Genomic DNA, 20,481 nt, shown 5'->3' with positions numbered 1-20,481 from the left:
CACAATTAAGAATAAGAACAAGTACTTATCATATAAATCAAAGAGTAATAAGATTCGTCCTAGGTTTTATCTCCTTTAGGTATTTAGGGAATTTAGTTCATGATAATAATGGAAAACATCTCAAAATTTTAGAAAACAAAAAAACATAAAGAAACCCAAAGAACTTCTAGGAAATTGGATGGAAATCTTCAGTCTTGATGTAGATCCTGCCTCCGAGGTGATTCCAATGGTTGTTCTTGAGTACTTTTCTGCCTTCTACTCTCTGTTACCCATTTAGTCCTCTTCTAGGGTGTTTATATAGGCTTTAGAATGCTTCCAAGCCCTCAAAAGTGGCCTTTTCTGAGTAGAACTAGACTTGGGCTTGATTGGGACATGACCGTGTGCCATGCCCGTGTGAAGGTGCTCAGGCCATGTGCAATTCTGACTTGGATTAATGTCGACACGGCCATGATACACGGGCATGTGGTCTACCTGTGTGTCACACACGGGTGTGGGGATAACCCATGTGGAAGTGCCTAGGCCGTGTGAAACACTGATTTAGGCCCAATTTATTCATTTTTTTCCCGTTTCTTGCTCTTTTTGCCATCCTAAGCTCTTCTGAGTATAAAATATGAATTTAAAGGATTAGAAGCATCGAATTCAATAAAACCAAGGAAAAATCATCCATAAATATGTCAAGCATGGGGTAAAAATGTGTATATATTATGATTTATCAAGTTGCCGATAGTCAATACATAATCTCAAGAATCCGTCTTTCTTTTTCACAAATAAAACTGGCGCACCCCAAGGCGAGTGGCTAGGCTGAACAAAACCCCTGCCAACAAGTTCTTGCAACTGTGTTTTCAACTCCTTTAATTTTATAGAAGCCATCCTGTATGGTGTTATAAAAATCGGAGTAGTCCCCGGAACTAGATCTATAGAAAATTTCACTTCCCTTTCTAGTGGCAACCCTGGTAATTCCTCTGGAAACACATCAGGAAACTCATATACAACTGGTACTGACTGAATCTTTGATTCAGATACTTGGTGTCCAGCACATATGAAAGAAAAGTATTACATCCCTTTCTAACATACCTCTGTGCTGACATAGCTGAAATTACATTAGACAATCCTTCAATCTTATCAGACTCAACACAGAGTAATTCACCATTCTAACAGTTTAGTACGATATATTTCTATTTGTAATTTACCACTGCATCATGTTGGGTTAACCAATCCATACCTAAAATTACAAAAAACTCATCAAAATGCAATAGCATCAAGTTGGCTGGGAAACAATAACCTTTTACTTTCAGTGGACAATTTTTACAAGTTTTATCCATTATAACATACTGTCCCAAGGGATTTGAAACTTTAACAACAAATTCAGTGTATTTAACATATAAATTTTTAACAAAAACCAACTTTATACATTTATATGAATGTCTAGAACCAGGATCAATTAAAGCAGTAATATCAGTGTCAAGCAAAGAAAATGTACCAGTAATGACGTCTGGTACGGAAGCATCCTCTTTAGCACTAATGGCATATGTCCTTGCTGGTACTCTCGCTTCAGATCTAACTGTAAAGTCTTTTGTAGCTCCTCGACTACCACTGACATTTCCGGAAGGTCGAAGGTGTCTACCCCTTGAAACTGGCTCGGCTTTGTAGTCTGATCAATGTCTTTTTCTACCCTCTCTAGACAATCTCTAAGAAAATGATCAAGTAAACCACATCTATAACAGGCCCCGCTTCTCAGTTGACACTCTCCAAAATGAGATTTATTACAATATCTGCACATCGATTTAGGATTACCAACACTACCTACACTGGTCACAGATGGATAGAGAGATCTCGGATTAGAGCATTGGGAGCCTCGTTCTTTTCCAAAATACCCCATACCTGAAGAAGAACGGTCTTGATACTTCTTTGATTTCTTTGAAATAAAGAACTGAGATTTTCCCATAGGTCTTTTACTAAGAACCCGAGCTTCTCCTTCAGCTTGTTTCTTCTCTTTACTCAATTCTTCATCTTTGTAGGCTCTTTCAGCTAGAACTGCAAATTTCCATAATTCAAGGATTCCTATAAACAATTTGATATCTTCATTTAGCCCATTTTCAAATTGTTTACACATTTCAGCTTCGTTTTGAATCCATTCTCGAGCATATTTGCTCAATCGGACAAATTCTCTTTCATACTCACACACTGTCATATTTCCTTGTTTGAGCTCAAGAAATTCTTTCCTTTTCTTTCAAGGAATCCATGACTGATGTATTTCTTTCTAAACTCTATTTAGAAGAATTCCTAAGTAACCTGTAATAGCCCGTTTTTAGCTAAATCGAAGCAGTGGTTTCAGGAAGAAAAATATGATGTCAAAAAATTATTTTAATATTATTTTTGGTGTTTAAAGTATGTGATTATATATGTGTGAAATTTTTGTGAAATAATTTTAGCGTTTAATAGCTTAATTTGAGAAAAAGGACTTAATCGCGTAAAATGCAAAAGTTGCATTCTATTAGTTAAAGGTGTCAAATTGCCTTGGATTTTAAATATGATAGCCTTAAATGGTAACTAAACCATTTTAAATGATAATGGACAATTATGGACAACTATTACATGTTTTTAATGTTAATTCATTAAGGGTAAATTAGTAATTTTATAATTATGTTAATTAAAATACAACAAAACATGAATTTTGTCCATCTTTCTTGTTGTTGGCTGAATATTGAAGTAGAAAAGAAGTTTCTTTGTTCCTCTAGGGTTTGACACATACATAGCTTGATTGAGGTATGTTTTGAGCTCGATTTTTGATCATTTCTATGTTTTTGTAATCTTTGCTTCATATTCTAGCTAGCCCGTACCCTAATTTCTGAATTGGTTGATGAATTTGTGAGTTTCCATTGATGATAGCTTGGTGTTTTTGAATGTTGATGATGGAAAATGAACGATTGTTGATAGATTTTAATGTTTTATAAAGTGATTTTTGACAAAAATTTCAAATAAGGATTAAATTGTGAAAAGTGTAAATTTAGGGGTTAAATTGTGAAATAAATGAAAGTTTTAGACTGTTAGGGTCCTATGAAATTCAGCTAGCAGGTAATTGAATTTAATTTTGTGAATTTAGTATATTTTTAAAATAGGGACTAAATTGTAAGAAATGTGAAAGTTTAGGGCCAAAGTGTAAATTGGCTAAAATATGTGTTTGTGGATGAAATTGATTGAGTTGGTGATTAAATGGGTTAATTTTGAATACATATAGATCAAGAAAGAAAGAATTCAGATTTAGATCGAGGAAAATCGAAGGTTATCGAGTAATCGATTCGATTCGTCAATTTCGAGTACGAGGTAAGTTCGTACGTGATACATATTGTTATAATTATATTTTAATGCCTTGATATTGTTTAAATTGTATATATGAGACTACGGTAATGTTCAACGACAAATCAACTATGTTTGGCAGTTAGTGTGCGTTTCGAGATAGCTTCAACCATATAGAGCACTTAGTGTGCAATTCGGGGTAGCTTCGGCTATATGTAGCACTTAGTGTGTGAGACTGAGATAGCTTTGGCTATGTGATGCTCTTAGTGTGAGAGATTATAATAGCTTCTTCGGCTATGCCTTGGCACTTAGTGTGCGAGATATGGAGTATTCGACAGTATCACGATAAGGTATGAGGTCGATATAAATTTGTACAGGTATGTACATATAAAGCATGAAATTCAAAAATAAGAAATTATGAATTTTACATATAGCATAAGAACAAGAATGTGAAAGGTTTTTTAGTAATCATGAGTTACATGTTATTATGCCTAGATTGATGAATGATATATTGGTGGTCAGATAAGTTTATATCATACAAACTTAATAAGCTTTTAAAGCTTACTTTGTGTGTTCTTTACATGTTTTATAGATTATCGAAGCTAGCTCGGACATTAGGGATCATTGGGAATCATTGTCACACTATCAACTACTTGTTAGTATTTTTGGATGCTTGTAAATATGGTATATGGCATGTATAGGATAGTGAGTTGATGATATGTTTTGAATTATAATTTAAGCCATAAGATTTGGCTTACTTTTTGTTGAAAATTTTGATATGTATTTGGTCATTTAAATTGGCCTAAGTGATGTGTTTGAAAGGTGATTTATGTGATCTGCATAATGCCTTAGATATTAGCTTGTTTTGGATATGTTTGTTTAGTTGTTGCTATAACTAAATGGTGTATTTTGTGACATTAAATAGATGTTAATATGATGAATTAATGTATTTGGAATTTATGCAAGTTGAGATGATTTTGGTATATTGACTTGGTATATTTTTAATTAGGGAATTGACGAATTAAAATGGTTGAATATAGATGGCATGATGTGTGTGAATTGGCATGTTTTGGCTGCGCATATATGTGATGAAATGATAACATTTTAATGGCTAGGTGTGCATGCGAAAGGATGAAAAATTGGCTTTGCAAATGACCTATTTTTGTCCACACGGGCAGAGACACGGGTATGTGTCTCAGCCATGTGCAACACACAGTCATGTTACATGGCTGTGTGTCCCCTGGGGTACCCTTTCGAATTAAGGTAGTATACCCTACAGTTTTGACACGGCCTAGACACAAGGGAGTGTCTACTGGCCGTGTGTGACACACGAGTTGACACATGGGTGTGTGGTCGGCAGTGTGACCCAAGTCAGGAACCTCCCTAGTTTTCCCATGGCCATGGCACACAGACTTGTCTCCGGCCGTGTGGTACAAGTCAGTATATATGCCCTGTTTTCACACGGTCTATGACACGGGCATGTGTGGTAGCCATGTGAGGCACATGGCCTGTTCACACGGGCGTGTGACCCTTAAATGTTGGAAAATTTTCTAAGTTTCTCAAAGTCTGCAAATGTTATTAGTTTAGTCCCGAACCACTTTTTAGCATGTTTTAAGGTCCCGTAAGACCTTATAAGGGACAATGTGCATGAATTGAATGGATTTTGATTATGATTGTATAAATGTATGTGAATGGTGTATATTATTTGGTAATGCCTCGTAATCCTATTCTGGCGACGAATAAGGGTTAGGGGTGTTACATAACCTCTTTTTTCAGTACCACAGAAATTTTAGTGTTCCACCAGTGTAAGCTGTATCTTTTAACAATGACACGACATATTTCAAACATTCAGCTAGTATACAAGAGAATTCATCTAAACCCAGATAGTATTCTCTAGCATGAACTTAGCTCGTTCGGGATCATCTTCAACTAATTCTCTGAATTCCTCTTCCCTATATTTACGGATTTGGTCTACTAGAGTTTTACCTGTTCTGGCAGATTCAATACCTCTACCCTGTGGTATCCCGGGAGCTGGCAGAGGAGCAGGAGGGGGAGCTTGTTGCATTGCAGGGTTAGTTCTCAAGTATTGATTAAACCATTCATTCATTATTTGAAAGAAGGCTGTTTTTGACTCTTACCCTCGGCCCTCTGTCTTAGTCCTTTTACTACTAGTTTCTTCTCTTTGTACTGAAACCAGAGCATAACTCTCAGCTTCCTTGGATTGAGCTCAGTCGGATGACATTACTGTAAGAAAAAAACACATTTAAAATGGTCAGGAGATATCACACTATCAAAATAATTTAATGGCATGTATAGCTAATCCCGTACTTGCTACGTTGGTTTGAGAATCGGCTAAATCGTATCTCTGATACCAACAAATGTAACACTCTTAACCCGTATCCGTCATCGGAACAGGGCTACAAAGCATTACCAGAGTTTATAGAACATTTACTGCTAAATAGAGTCAAATACTATTCAAATCCCGAAATTCATCATAACATCCCTTAGATGGGTCATCGAGGCCCAAAATATGTATTAGAGATGATTCGAGACTAAATCCGAATGATAGGAAATTTTTTGCAAAATCCTAAAATTTTTCTCATTATTACAGGTCACACGCCCATGTACCAGACCGTGTGTCACACACAGCCTAGACACACGCTCGTGTGTCTACCTGTATGGACAAAAAAAACCAAGGCTATATCCAAGCCTCGTTTCTCACCTGTTTTCATCCAGTACCTGTACCAACTGTTCCAATACCAACCAAGCAATTTGAATATTGTTTCAAATCATTTTAAACATTCAATAGTATGTGTTTATGCATCATCATAGTTCGACTTGTCAACATTTCAAAACCAAGTTCACACTAGCCATGCCAGTAGCTAGGTTTACAACCATACACTTCAATATTAACATTAGTATATATATATTTTTAGCCTATACATGCCATTAACTCAAAATGAAACATTTTTATATACAAAAATGTAATGGTTGATAGTATGATGTGGCTCCAACCTATCTCCGATCTCCCGATCTTCCGAACACTATAAAACAGGGAAAAATGAAACGAGGTAAGCACTTAATGCTTAGTAAGTTTATGTAACAAGAATTTAACTTTTCGTATATTTCCATGAAAATTTAGATCAAACATGCACATATCCATAACAATAGAACATTTGCCTATCACATACAAAATCATCCCATGAATTAGTCAAATAACATCATATAATTTCAATACATAGATGAATGATGAGCTCATCAGTTCCATGATTCCATGTACTTGCCATTTTCTATATTTTCTCGAAATTTCAATGGATTTCTAGTAGTACACATATAGCGTACAATTTCAAGTTTGTCAATTCATATTTATTCTTTTTAGAGAGCACACTCCCGAGTCTTATTTCACACAGCGGGATTAGCAATCCAGGCTAAATCTCTTGTAACATATGCTCAATATTATTTATCAGGATTACCAATCCAGGCTAAATCCTTTCAGTGACAAATACTATATTAAGTTCGATCTAGATTACTCGTCCGGGCTAAATCCTTTTATTTTCCCATGTAGCATTGATAAACCATAATTTATACATTTTTTTACCCCATGTTTAATGCATTTTATGGATGATTTTCCATTAGAATTGGTGAATTTGATGCTCCTTGCTTTAATTTCATGTTTTACACTTAGGAGAGCATAGGAGAGCGAAAGGAATGAGAAACGGGCCAAAAACGGAGAAAATGAGCCAAAGTACGAAATCAACATGGCTTGGACCTCCTCACACGGGCAGGCCACACGGCCATGTCAATTTGGTAGGCTCGAGCACGACCTAAAGTCATTGAACACGGGCGTGTCCTTGCCGAGCCCAAGTTGAGTCCAATTCGAAAAAGGCTAATTTTGATGGCTTTTAGGCATTCCAAAGCCTATAAATACGCCCTAGAGGAGGAAGAAAAACACACACGGAGTAGGGGGTAAGGAATTACTCCAAGGAAGCCGATTGATCCATCTCAGAAGCCGGATTCATCAGCAGGACTGAAGATCTCTCCTCAATTTCCCTTCAGGAGTTTTGGGTTTTCTTTATGTTTTGTATTCTTTATTTTTCTGAGATGTTTTCTTATTTAGTTATGAACTAAACCCCTAAATACCTAAGGGGAATGAAACCTAAGACGAATCTTGTTATTATTTTCTGAATCGTATGATAAATATTTAACTTGTTCTTAATTATGTGTTCTTAAATCTTGTTTTGATATCCTAGGATATTGATTCAAGTTAAGCTCTTATTCAGAGGAGGAATATACCCTGTGTAAGAGTACATTTATCATAATTAAGCAAAGTTGATTGTGCGCCTAGACATAGGGTGACAAGATTTTTTCGGATTAGGGTGAAACCTAATAAGGGGATCCATTGATCGAGTTAATGTAACCCTAGAGTGTTAATTACAGAAAAGTTTCGGTTATTCAATCTAGGGATTAGACGTTATTAGTTTTTAATAGGGATAATAACATAACTTAGGGATCTCTACGGAACAAATTGAATGAATAAATCGTCCGATTCGGAGCCAGAATAACAAGTAAAGTCTAGGTGGATTTTTCCTTAGGTATTGTCTTAAGTCAATCGATTTTCCCCAAAAGCAATTCCCCAATTCTTTTCTCTGTGCGTTCTTAGTTTAGATAATTAGTTAATTAAAACCAAACCTCTTTATTCTTAGGCTAGATAATAAAAAGACAGTCTTTACTAGTACTTTTAGTTCCTTTGGGTTCGAAAATCCGGTTTTGCTAAAACTATACTGCTGTTCGATAGGTACACTTGCCTACATCGCGATAATAGTTAGTTCAAGAACGAGTAATTATAAATATTTAAAACCTATCACGAATCACGCGATCAAGTTTTTGGCGCTGTTGCCGGGGAACTAAGATATTAGGAATGCTCAATTTTTATTACTTTAGCCATTTATTTTTCTTGCAATTTAATTTAATTTTATTATTATTATTATTTATTAACCTACTCTTTCTTTCTCTTGGCAAGTTTTTATAGTTTATGACTAGAAGAAACCCGTTGGGACCATTACTTTTTGACGAAAAAATCGATCGTACAGTTCGTAGAACCCAAAGAGAAATAAGGTGCAGCTTAAGATACACGGAGAACGAGGAAGAAGATGATACTCAACCCCCAACCGAAGGGATGGCTAAAAACCAAGGCAATCAGCTACCTCCTGCAATTGCAGTTAATCAAAATCCTGCTCCACGCACTATGTATGATTATGCTAAACCTTTTTTAACAGGAACTGAATCGAGCATAGTTAGACCTGCTGTAGCTACAAATATTTTTGAATTAAAACCTAACACTATTCAAATGGTACAGCAATTTGTTCAGTTTGATGGTTTGCAGGATGAGGATCCCAACGCTCATTTGGCCAACTTCTTAGAACTATGCGATACATTTAAAATTAATGGCGTTTCTCATTTAGCCCGATTTAGGGCCTAGTCGGAACAGTGATCTCTGGACCATAAATTCGAAGTTAGAAAAAAATTATTTTATTATTTTTATGAGGTTATAGTAAGATTTTAGTAGTACATGAAAAATTTGGTGAGCTAATTTTAATGTTTTCTAGCCCAATTTCGAAAAAGGACTAAATCGCATAAAAGGCAAAAGTTGCATTTTAGTACCTAAATGAGTTAAATAGCTATAGAACTTAATTTGAGGGTTTTTAAAGGGAAATTTCACCCTTTTTATTAGTGTTGTCCGGCAGTGTAAATGATTTTAAACAAATGGTCAAAGTATTAGGTGGATGATGTCATGATTTGGTGATAAAATAATGCCTAAAAGCCTAGCTATCATTTCTTTCTTCTCCATCTCTTTTCTCTACCGAAAATATCAGCAAAAATGGAGTTTTGAAGGCTTAAAAGTTTTAGCAACTTAAAGCCCTCACAAGTAAGTGATCCCCACACCCTTTGTTAATGATTTTTGCATTTTTAAGACCCTTGAAGCATGAGCTTTCAAATGAGGGTGATATCTTACAAAATGGTCAAGAGTTTAGGGTTTTTCCATGGATTTATTTGTGATGTTTATTGAGTTTTTATGGAAGAATATGAGTCCTAGTTGTGTCATGAACAACTTTGGTGAATGAGTTTTCATGGAAAACACCTAAAGGGACTATTTTGCATAAGTTGTAAATTAGTTAGTAAACATGTGAAATAGTGAGAATTTGAAGTTGCTATAAGAGTAAAAATAGTTCAGTTAGGCCTAAGATACAAAGAAATTCGATGAAAATCAATTTTCGAGCATAGGGGCAAAATGGTCATTTTTGTCAAAGTCTAGGGGCAAAATGGTCATTTTACCAAAGATGTGAATTAATTTCCTAATTGTAATTTGTGACTAAATGAGTGTCTATTGGTATTATAGATCAAGATTTACCAAATCCGAACCTAGATCGGGGGAAGGCCAAGCAAACTGACTAAACCGAATAGCCAAGTACCTTTTGTAAACTGAGGTAAGTTGTAAGTAAATGATACAACTACACTGTTAATACTTGTATTCATATCACTATTGAATTGATATTGTATGAGTTGTCAAGTTATGAATTGAGAATGTCTAGTAATATTTGAGATAATAGAAATATCCCGTTGAAACATTAGAATACGAATTGGATATTCATGCCAAGGCATTGGGTGATTTGTGTGCCAGTGTAAGACATGTCTGGGACATGCTTTGTCTACATTATGAGAGCCAGTGTAAGACCATGTCTGGGACATGGCATCGGCATCCAAACAAGGGCTAGTGTAAGACATGTCTGGGACATACATCAGCCATACTAAGATAGCCAGTGTAAGAGCATGTCTGGAACATGGCATCGACACAGAGATGAGTGCTAGTGTAATACATGTCTGGGACATGCATCAGCCTCGACAGAGATAGCCAGTGTAAGACGTGTCTGGGACACGCATCGGCTAAGAGTTGTGCTAGTGTAAGACATGTCTGGGACATACATCAACACGCATATATGAGAGCCAGTGTAAGACCATGTTTGGGACATGGCATCGGTAATATATCCCATGTTGAAGTTTCATAAAATATCCAGTAGTATTCCAAACATTTCAACGATGTGAGTTATAGATCAATTTTGATAAAGAAAGAATAATCGTGTTGTGAGTGGTACAGGTACCTATATGGTAAGCATGAGTAACGAGCTTAATTTAGAGAATATGACTCGAATGGATGATAATGAGTAAGTTTAATTATGCTTACCTTTGAGCTATAAGTATGATGAATAATGGTAAGATTGTTGTTGTATATTTATTTATATGTAACTTACTAAGCTTTACGCTTACCCTCTTTCCTTTCCTTCTTCTTTCAGTGTTATCAAGCTAACTTAAGGATCCCTTAAAGTCAGAGATATCGATCACACTATCCGCCGCAATACTTGGTATAGTTTGATTTATATTTTTGAAAGTGGCATGTATAGGGCTAGACTAAGATGTTGTATTAAGAGAATGATTCATGTATTTTGGATTAAGTCAAAGGCCCTTCATTTTGTAATCAAGCCTGGAATAATGGCTATTATTCATTTTGATGAATACATATGATATTCTTTCTATGGATGGATTAGTGTCCATTGTGATGAGATTTATATATTGAAATGATCTTCATTTTGATGAATACATATGATATTCTTTCTATGGATGGATTAGTGTCCATTGTGATGAGATTTATATATTGAAATGATCTTGTGTAGATTGTGCAAGATGGGTGACAAAAGGGCTTGGGAAATAGCCTAGTTTGTCTATATGGGTAAGGCACACGGGCGTGTGTATAGGCAGTGTGTGACACACGGTTCACACCCATAGGTGTGTGTTATGGCCGTGCATCCCCTGCACTTAGAATTTTTTTTAAGTCATTTTAGCACACGGGTAGGCCACACGGGCGTGTGTCCATGCCGTGTCATAAAGTCAGTATGCATGCTAGTAGTACACGGGCAAGAGGCACGACCATGTGTCTTGGCTGTGTGAATGACATGGTTATAGGGCACGGGTGTGTGCTTGGCCCGTGTGGTTTTGGGAAAATGTCCAGGTTTTCAGACACGGGTTCGGGACACGGGCGTGTCCATAGCACACAGTCGTGTGCTCTATACCCACACGGGCGTGTGGAGATTTGTTGCATGAAATTTTTCTAAGTTTTTCATGAGTTCTCGATTAGGTTCCGAACCACCCTGGATGAACGTTTTGGGCTTGTAAGCCCATGTTAGGGGCATATTATTTGTGAAAAGAAAAGTTTTAAATTATTTGAGATTTCACGGTCCAGTTTTGTTTAGTTAGTTGAGTTTAAGTCAGGTAGTACCACGAACCCTATCCTAGCGTCGGATACGGGCTAGGGGTATTAGATTTAGTGGTATCAGAGTATGGTTTAGTCGATTCTAGGATTAATCTAGGCAGAGTGCGAGTCTAGCCATACATGCCACATATATGCATATTGATAGTGTGACGATTCTTGACGATTATAAATTGTGTTTATTATAGTAATGGATCCTGATAGAACCACGACGGATGACGTGAAAAGTAACGCGCCGGCTCCCGCAGAAGGGACCGCGCCATTAGAGAGTGAGCCCGTGAGTATGGGCCAGGGCGGAGGGGCTAAAGAAGCCTACCTTCGAATGATGGACGCTTGGTATATGGAGTTTGTTTGTGTGAACTTGAACACTCCACCTCCCCCACCTCCTTCGATTCCTCAGTATGTCCCGATGGCTCTGCAAGGTGCGGATGTGTTCAGACGAGAGAAGCCTCCAGTAGACAAGATCCGAAAGCAAGGGGCTGAGGAGTTTCGAGCTAGTGTAGATGATGACCTAGAGACATCGGAGTTTTGGCTAGAGAATACCATGAGTGTACCGTATGGACATGTAAATGTCCTTTTTTCTTGATCTTCAGGAGCTATTGGGATTTGGAAATAGCCAGAGAGTCGGTCTAAAAAGCAGTAGTACATGTGTCCTGAGAATCTTTCCAAAATTTAGTCAATGAATGGAAGGGGAAAGTGGTATTTTCTCGTGGCATCATTTAGCTTCCTATAATCAATGCACACTCTCCAACCTGTGACTGTCCTTCTTGGGATTAATTCATTCTTTCCATTGGCTACAACAGTCATGCCTCCTTTATTAGGAACAACCTGCACTGGACTCACCCAAGAATTGTCAGAAATAGGATAAATAATTCTAGCATCTAGGAGTTTAATTACCTCAGCTTTAACAACTTCCTTCATGTTGGGGTTCAGTCGTCTTTGGGCTTGCACGTATAGTATATATTCATCTTCCATTAAAATTTTGTAGGTGCAAAAAGAAGGGTTGATCCCTTTAATGTCAGAAATTTTCCAAGCTATGGCCCTTTTATGCTCTCGTAATACTTGGAGTAATTCCAATTTCTCCTTGAGTTGCAAGTTGGATGCAATATTTACCGTTAATGTGGAATTATTTCCAAGGAATGCATATTCCAAGTGAGTCGGCAATTGTTTAAGTTCCAGTTTGGGAGGTTTGTCAATAGAGGGTTTTTGCTTAATTTCATCTTTTACCTTAATTCCCTCATATTCTACTAGTTGTGGGGAGGTTTCATTGGAGTTTAGTTCAGTTTCTATTTCAGAATCATCATCCATCCCCTCTCCTTGGGTGAGACACAGTTCCATCGTGTCATTGTGTACGATTTCCTGAAAAGAATCTTGAGTAGCATGATCAATAAAGTCGATAAAATAATATGAGTCATCTTGTTCTCTAGAAAATCTCATAGCATCATAAATTTTAAAAATAATCTCTTCGTCACCTACTTTAGGTACCAATTTACCATCACCCACATCAATTGCAGCCTTAGCAGTGGCTAAAAATGGCCGACCTAAGATTAAAGGCACCTCAACATCTTCATCCATGTCAAGCAAAACGAAATCAATAGAGAATATAAATTTATCTAATTTTACAAGTACGTCCTCTATAATTCCCCTAGGATATTTAATAGATCTATCAGCTAATTGAATACTCATCCTAGTGGGTTTCGGTTACCCTAGACCAAGTTGTTTAAACATTTTATATGGCATCAAATTAATGCTGGCGCCTAAATCAACTAGTGCTTTATCAACATTCAAACTACCAATTAAGCAGGGAATAGTAAAACTTCCTAGATCTTTCAGTTTGGTTGGCAATTTATTTTAGAGTATAGCTGAGCACTCCTCATTAAGTTCCACTGTAGATAAGTCTTCAAACTTCCTTTTGTTTGTTAGAAGCTCCTTTAAAAATTTTGTACATGTAGGCATCTGCGATATAGCTTCAACAAAATGTAAGTTAAAATGCAGTTGTTCAAAAAGTTCAAGAAATTTACCGAATTGTGCATCTATGCGGTCTTTCTTTAACTTTTCTGGGTATGGCATTGGTGGTTTATATTCTTTTGGCATTAGATTGTCATTGTTTTCGGGTTCAACCTCTTTTCTGTCAGCTTCTTGTGGTGGCTTCTTTTCATATTCAGCTAACACTTTCCCACTCCTTAGTGTAACTTCTTTCACGTGCTCTTTTGGGTTAGGTTCAGTGTTACTCGACAGGCTACCTTGTGGTCGTTCAGATTTCAATTTGGCGAGTTGACGTATCTGAGTTTCGAGCCCTTGGATCGATGCTTGTTAATTTTTAAGTGCTGTCTCGGTATTCTGAAAATGAGTTTCTGACATTGAGATGAATTTTGTTAGCATCTCCTCCAGGTTTGACTTTTTCTCTTATTGATAGGGTGGTTGTTGGAAGCCTGGAGGTGGTGGTCTCTGATTCCTTTGGCCTCCCCATGAGAAATTTGGGTGGTTCCTCCAACCTGCATTGTAAGTATTACTATAAGGATTATTTTGAGATCGAGGATTATTACCCATGTAATTTAACTGCTCGTTCTCCATGTTGTGGCCATAGGGTGGGTAATTTGGATTGCTCGATCCACCTCCACTTGCTTCGTACTGCATTATTGGTTGAACCTGTGAAGAACAAAAAAAACCATCAATTTTGTTATTCAAGAGTTCTACCTTATTAGAGAGCATGATGACCGAATTGACGTTATAAATGCCGGCTATTTTCGTTGGCTTTGTCCTCATGACTTGCCACTAATAATTATTCAGTGACATCTCTTCTATAAATTTATAAGCATCTTTAGGTGTCTTATTATTGATAGTTCCACCAGCGGCTGCGTTGATCATCTGTCGAGTCGAAGGATTCAGGCCATTATGAAACGTTTGAACCTGTAGCCAAACTGGTAACCCATGGTGAGGGCACCTTTTCAAAAGGTCCTTGTATCTCTCCCATGCATCGTAGAGTGTTTCTAAATCGATCTGCACAAAAGAAGAGATATCATTACGTAATTTGGCCGTTTTAGCCGGCAGAAAATATTTTAGTAAAAACTTTTTGGTCATTTGTTCCCAAGTAGTGATTGACCCTCGTGGTAACGAATTCAACCACTGTTTAGCTATGTTTCTCAATGAAAAAGGGAACAAATGAAGGTGTGTAACACCCCTTACTTGTACCCGAGGCCGGGATAAGGTACGAGGCGTTATCGAACAAGCATAAAAACATTAAACTAAAATACGGGCCATAAAATTTCGCTAAATGTAACACCCTTACCCGTACCCAAGGCCGGGATAACGTACGAGGCGTTACCGAACAAACATACAAACATTAAACTAAAATACGGGCCATAAAATTTCATAATATTTTTCAAAACGTTCATTCACTTACACATAGTCCCTTATTTGAGTCTACGAAGCCCAAAACATACTTTAGAAAGGGTTCGGGACTAAACCGAGAACTTACAAAATCTTGGAAATTTCATGCTTTAAGGCTCCACACGCCCGTGTCCCAAAGTCGTGTTCCATACACGGCTGAGACACATGGTCGTGTCTCTGCCTGTGTGGAATATACCTAGGCTATTTTCCAAGCTTTGGTCAACCTTAATCTCTTACACACTTATACAAAATCAAAAGCATATAACATGGTATTCATTTAATGATTAAATATTCTCAATTAAACCACAAACATAGCATTTGTATGTCATAATACATGTGTATCTCATACTCATTTTACCTTGTTTATTATAGTACCACTTATACATTTATACCAAGATTATCATCTTACCAAATATCTTTAGCTTAATCATCAAGCATTCATATTTAAAACTAGATCATATCTTTATAAAATACCACAATTCAGATGCGCAAAATAACATGTTTGCCTGAAACATTTCAATTCAACTCCATACCCAACAAGCATTACATTGAGACTAGTCATATATATATATACATGTCATGATACATATCATTCTCTTTCTATTTTCTTATAAACACATATCATTTATTTCATTATATTAATATTTCATATACCAAAGTTTCCATGTATTCCACATATATTTATTTTCCTCCTCCTCCTCTCCATTCCACATCCTTAATGTATATAGCATTCTTGTAAGTACGATTTCACAATTTACTAATAAATGCTCACATCAAACTGCCCACACGAATCATAGTCACTTACTTATTTATAATTCGAGCTACAGAGCTCCAAATTAAGATTTGTAAATTTCTCCTGAAACTAGACTCACATATCATTCCACCATAAAATTTTCATAATTTTTGGTTCAGCCAATTAGTACATTTTATTCATTAAAATTTCCCCTGTTTGACATTCTAATAGTTCTGACCTATCTTCACTAAAAATTAATTATCTCACAGTACAGAGCTCGGATAATGTTCTTGTTGATTTATCTTGAAAATATACTCATTAGGGATTTTAAAAATATAAGTTTAAGCCTCTAATTATTTTTATCCAAATTTTTGTGATTTTCCAAAGTCAGAACAGTGGATCACGTAATCATTCTTAACCAGTCTCACAAAAACATAAATATCTAAAAATATAGAACTCCTTTTCTTGCTATGTTTCTTTTATATGAAAACAGGCTCATTAAGATTAAATTTGATACCTCATTCAATCTCAGATTCAATTTCTACTATTTTTGGTGATTTTTCAAAATCACGTCACTAGTACTGTCCAAAACAGTTTTATTGCTAATTCACTCTTTCACACTTTCTTTGTATTAACCTCATTTTAACATACATATCACAAATCATTTTCACCACATTTCATACATCACAAGTATAGGCCCATGATCACAAGGTCACCATAAAATCAACCTCATGTATAACTTACTTGTTTATAACCTTACCACATCCTGGTCACTTAATGAACACATCATTCACTTAACCAAGTTCCTGCACTTATTCATCACAAAACTCACAAAGCAATACATAGAGAGTCTCCCGTTGAACACTTCGGCTCAATCCTCGATACTTGGTGGTTTCAGCACATAGCACCACCCATCATATAGTTCGGCTCTCTTGTACACATGGTGAACACTCAGTACCACCCATGTGACCTAGCCAATTTATCTCGTAGCTCTCTTGTCTACATGGTGTCCTTCACCTGGAACCACGCATGCGACCTAGCTACATATATCCCGTAGCTCTCTTGTCACATGGTGTACACATAGTATCACCCATGCGACCTAGCTACATCATAATGTCTTGTAGCTCTCTTGTACACATGATGTGCACTCAGCACCATACATGAGACCTAGCTACGTACTATCTGTATCATCCAATCTTTTCGAAGGTTCAACCGGGATTTCTCTCTCTTTTTTCCAACAATTTCGCCAATCAAGTAATTATCCACAAACATATTTCCAATATTATTGTAAAATATCATAATACAAGTAATATTGATGTATTACTTACATATAAACTTACATCTCATTTAATATCAAGGCAATAACATTAAATTACACATTGCCTTATTAAAAATCATATGAACTTACAATTTACAATAATATCCATAATCATAGAAATCACATTTATGTATGATAATTCAATGCACTTCATGCACCATAGACATATTTTTAAATCAATTCATAAACTTGGCACCATAATCGTTTAATTTAACATAATTCAATTAATTCACTAAATTTAACTTTCAAATATAAATTACAGCATTATTGCTGTATTATTATCATACCAACTTACATACTTTCAACACCTCGGAAATTATAATAAATATATCAATTTTACATTGAAACATGCATAAATTAATGCTTATTATACATATGAACTTACCTCGATACTAAAACGGCCATTTTACCAACTTTCCCAACTTTCGATTTTTCTCTCATTCTAGGTTCAAATCTCATTTTCCGGGATCTAAAATATCATATTTTACTTATTTAATTAATGTACTATTCAAAACAGTCTTTAACTCAAACTTTGGAAATATTACAATTTTGCCCCTAAACTTTTGCATATTTACACTTTTGCCCCTAGGCTCGAGAATTAAACTTCATCCCTTATTCTTATGTTTTATGACATGCTGATCACTTTTCCCTTCTATGGAAACATCAAATTCTCACTCTAACATATACTAATGTCTATTAGGTATTTTTACCGATTAAGCCCTTTTACTCGTTTTCACTCAAAACCGAGTAGCACAAGTTGTCTAACATAATTTAAAACCTCATATTCTATCATAAAATAGCAAAATAAACACATTTAACCTATGGATATTTTTCCAAATATGAACCCTAGCTTAAATTATTGCTAGAATAAGCTTAAACAAATTACCGGGATTCAAAAAACGTAAAGAACTTGAAAAACGGGGTTAGAACGGACTTACTATTGAGCTTGGAAAGCTTGAAAACCAGCCATGGCTTCCCCCATGCTAATTTCGGCCCTCATGAAAAAGATGAGTCAATTTTGGCTTTATTTTCCCTTTTTATTTCTTTTAATTACCAAATGACCAAAATGCCCTTCCTTACTAAACTTTCAAAAATTCCATTTTGTCCAATTTTTTCCATCACTTAGAAATTGGTCAAATTTATATTTAAGACCTCCTAATTAATATTTCAAAGCAATTTCATACTAGAAACTTCTAGAATGCAAGTTTTGCAACTTATTCAATTTAGTCCCTGACTTCAAATTGAGCACTTTATGCATAGAATTTCTTCACGAAATTTTCACACAATCATGAAATCATATCATAGACCTCAAAATAATCATAAAATAATTATTTCTATCTCAGATTTTGTGGTCCCGAAACCTCTGTTCCAACTAGACCCAATTTTGGGCTATTACAACTCTCCCCCCTTTAGAGATTTTCGTCCTCGAAAATTTGACCGGAGTGAAGTTTAGTATCTTTCTCATAATTTCCAGCATTACTAACTAATTTTTTTCAAGACAATACTTTCAGAAACACACTGTCATCAATTTGAATCCCAAGATAACTCAGTCAACTCTGATATTTCTCTAACTCTGTCCTTCACTTGTCAACCATTCTCAGTCTCTGGTCATATCTGTAATTATTTTATCACTGAACTCTTTGATTCCACACTTAGGAACTTAGTCAACATGATTCTCATGAATTTTCGTTATATACACCTCATCGGTAAGGGGGTGAGGTCGTACAGTCTCTAACTCGATTCTGACATATATCTATATGACACATTTTTTTTCATTATCCACATATGTCATTATAATCACACTATCCACTTCAAACAATTTATTATTCATATCTGTCTTACATAAAATTTCCAATTATCTCATTTCAAACAAGTGCATTCTATGTATTTTGAATAACTTTAGTCATCACATTTACTACTTAATTTAGTCAAGCATGCAACACAATATGTAGGCCAAACAAATATGAATAAATATATCACTATATACACTATCATCTCACATATTATCACATATACATATATCACGAATTCTTATTCATACCTTCCCGAGTTTAACACATCATAGCTACACTTTATTCAAATACTTCAATATTACTATTAAATGGTAAATGTAGCTCGGTTGGAGAATACTTCATTTTAAACAAAATGGTCCTCATTAGTGTCGGGAGACATCACACTATCACATATTTGTGGCATGTATAACTAAACTCTCACACTTGCTATGTTAGTCCAAGAATTGACTGAACCTGCTCTGATACCACTAAATGTAATACCCCTTACCCGTACCCGAGGCAGGGATAAGGTACAAGGCATTACCGAACAAACATACAAACATTAAACTAAAATACGAGCCATAAAATTTCATTATATTTTTCAAAACGTTCATTCACTTACACATAGTCCCTTATTTGAGTCTACGAAGCCCAAAACATACTTTAGAAAGGGTTCGGGACTAAACCGAGAACTTTCAAAAATCTTGAAAATTTCATGCTTTAAGGCTCCACCGCCCGTGTCCCAAAGTCGTGTTCCATACACGGCTGAGACACATGGTCGTGTCTCTGCCTGTGTGGAATATACCTAGGCTATTTTCCAAGCTTTGGTCAACCTTAATCTCTTACACACTTATACAAAATCAAAAGCATATAATATGGTATTCATTTAATGATTAAATATTCTCAATTAAACCACAAACATAGCATTTGTATGTCATAATACATGTGTATCTCATACTCATTTTACCTTGTTTATTATAGTACCACTTATACATTTATACCAAGATTATCATCTTACCAAATATCTTTAGCTTAATCATCAAGCATTCATATTTAAAACTAGATCATATCTTTATAAAATACCACAATTTAGATGCGCAAAATAGCATGTTTGCCTGAAACATTTCAATTCAACTCCATACCCAACAAGCATTACATTGAGACTAGTTATATATATATATACATGTCATGATACATATCATTCTCTTTCTGTTTTCTTATAAACCCATATCATTTATTTCATTATATCAATATTTCATATACCATAGTTTCCATGTATTCCACATATATTTATTTTCTTCCTCCTCCTCTCCATTCCACATCCTTAATGTATATAGCATTCTTGTAAGTACGATTTCACAATTTACTAATAAATGCTCACATCAAACTATCCACACGAGTCATAGTCACTTACTTATTTATAATTCGAGTTACAGAGCTCCAAATTAAGATCCGTAAATTTCTCCTGAAACTAGACTCACATGTCATTCCACCATAAAATTTTCATAATTTTTGGTTTAGCCAATTAGTATATTTTATTCATTAAAATTTTCCATGTTTCACATTTTGACAGTTCTGACCTCTCTTCACTAAAAATTAATTATCTCACAGTACAGAACTCGGATAATGTTCTTGTTGATTTATCTTGAAA

General features: G+C 35.6%; 1 non-coding gene across 1 annotated transcript; it reads left to right on the top strand.

Moving 5' to 3' along the window:
- Positions 1-14,543: 14,543 nt before the first annotated feature.
- LOC121204212 (small nucleolar RNA R71) lies at positions 14,544-14,650 on the top strand. The gene has a single exon (XR_005899141.1). It is a non-coding gene; the product is annotated as a small nucleolar RNA R71 (small nucleolar RNA).
- Positions 14,651-20,481: the final 5,831 nt, after the last annotated feature.

Source organism: Gossypium hirsutum, chromosome A07 (genome assembly GCF_007990345.1).
Source record: "Gossypium hirsutum isolate 1008001.06 chromosome A07, Gossypium_hirsutum_v2.1, whole genome shotgun sequence".
Taxonomy (NCBI): domain Eukaryota; kingdom Viridiplantae; phylum Streptophyta; class Magnoliopsida; order Malvales; family Malvaceae; genus Gossypium; species Gossypium hirsutum.
The sequence above is the reverse complement of the archived record's forward strand: the minus strand, read 5'-3'. Positions and strand labels throughout refer to the sequence as shown.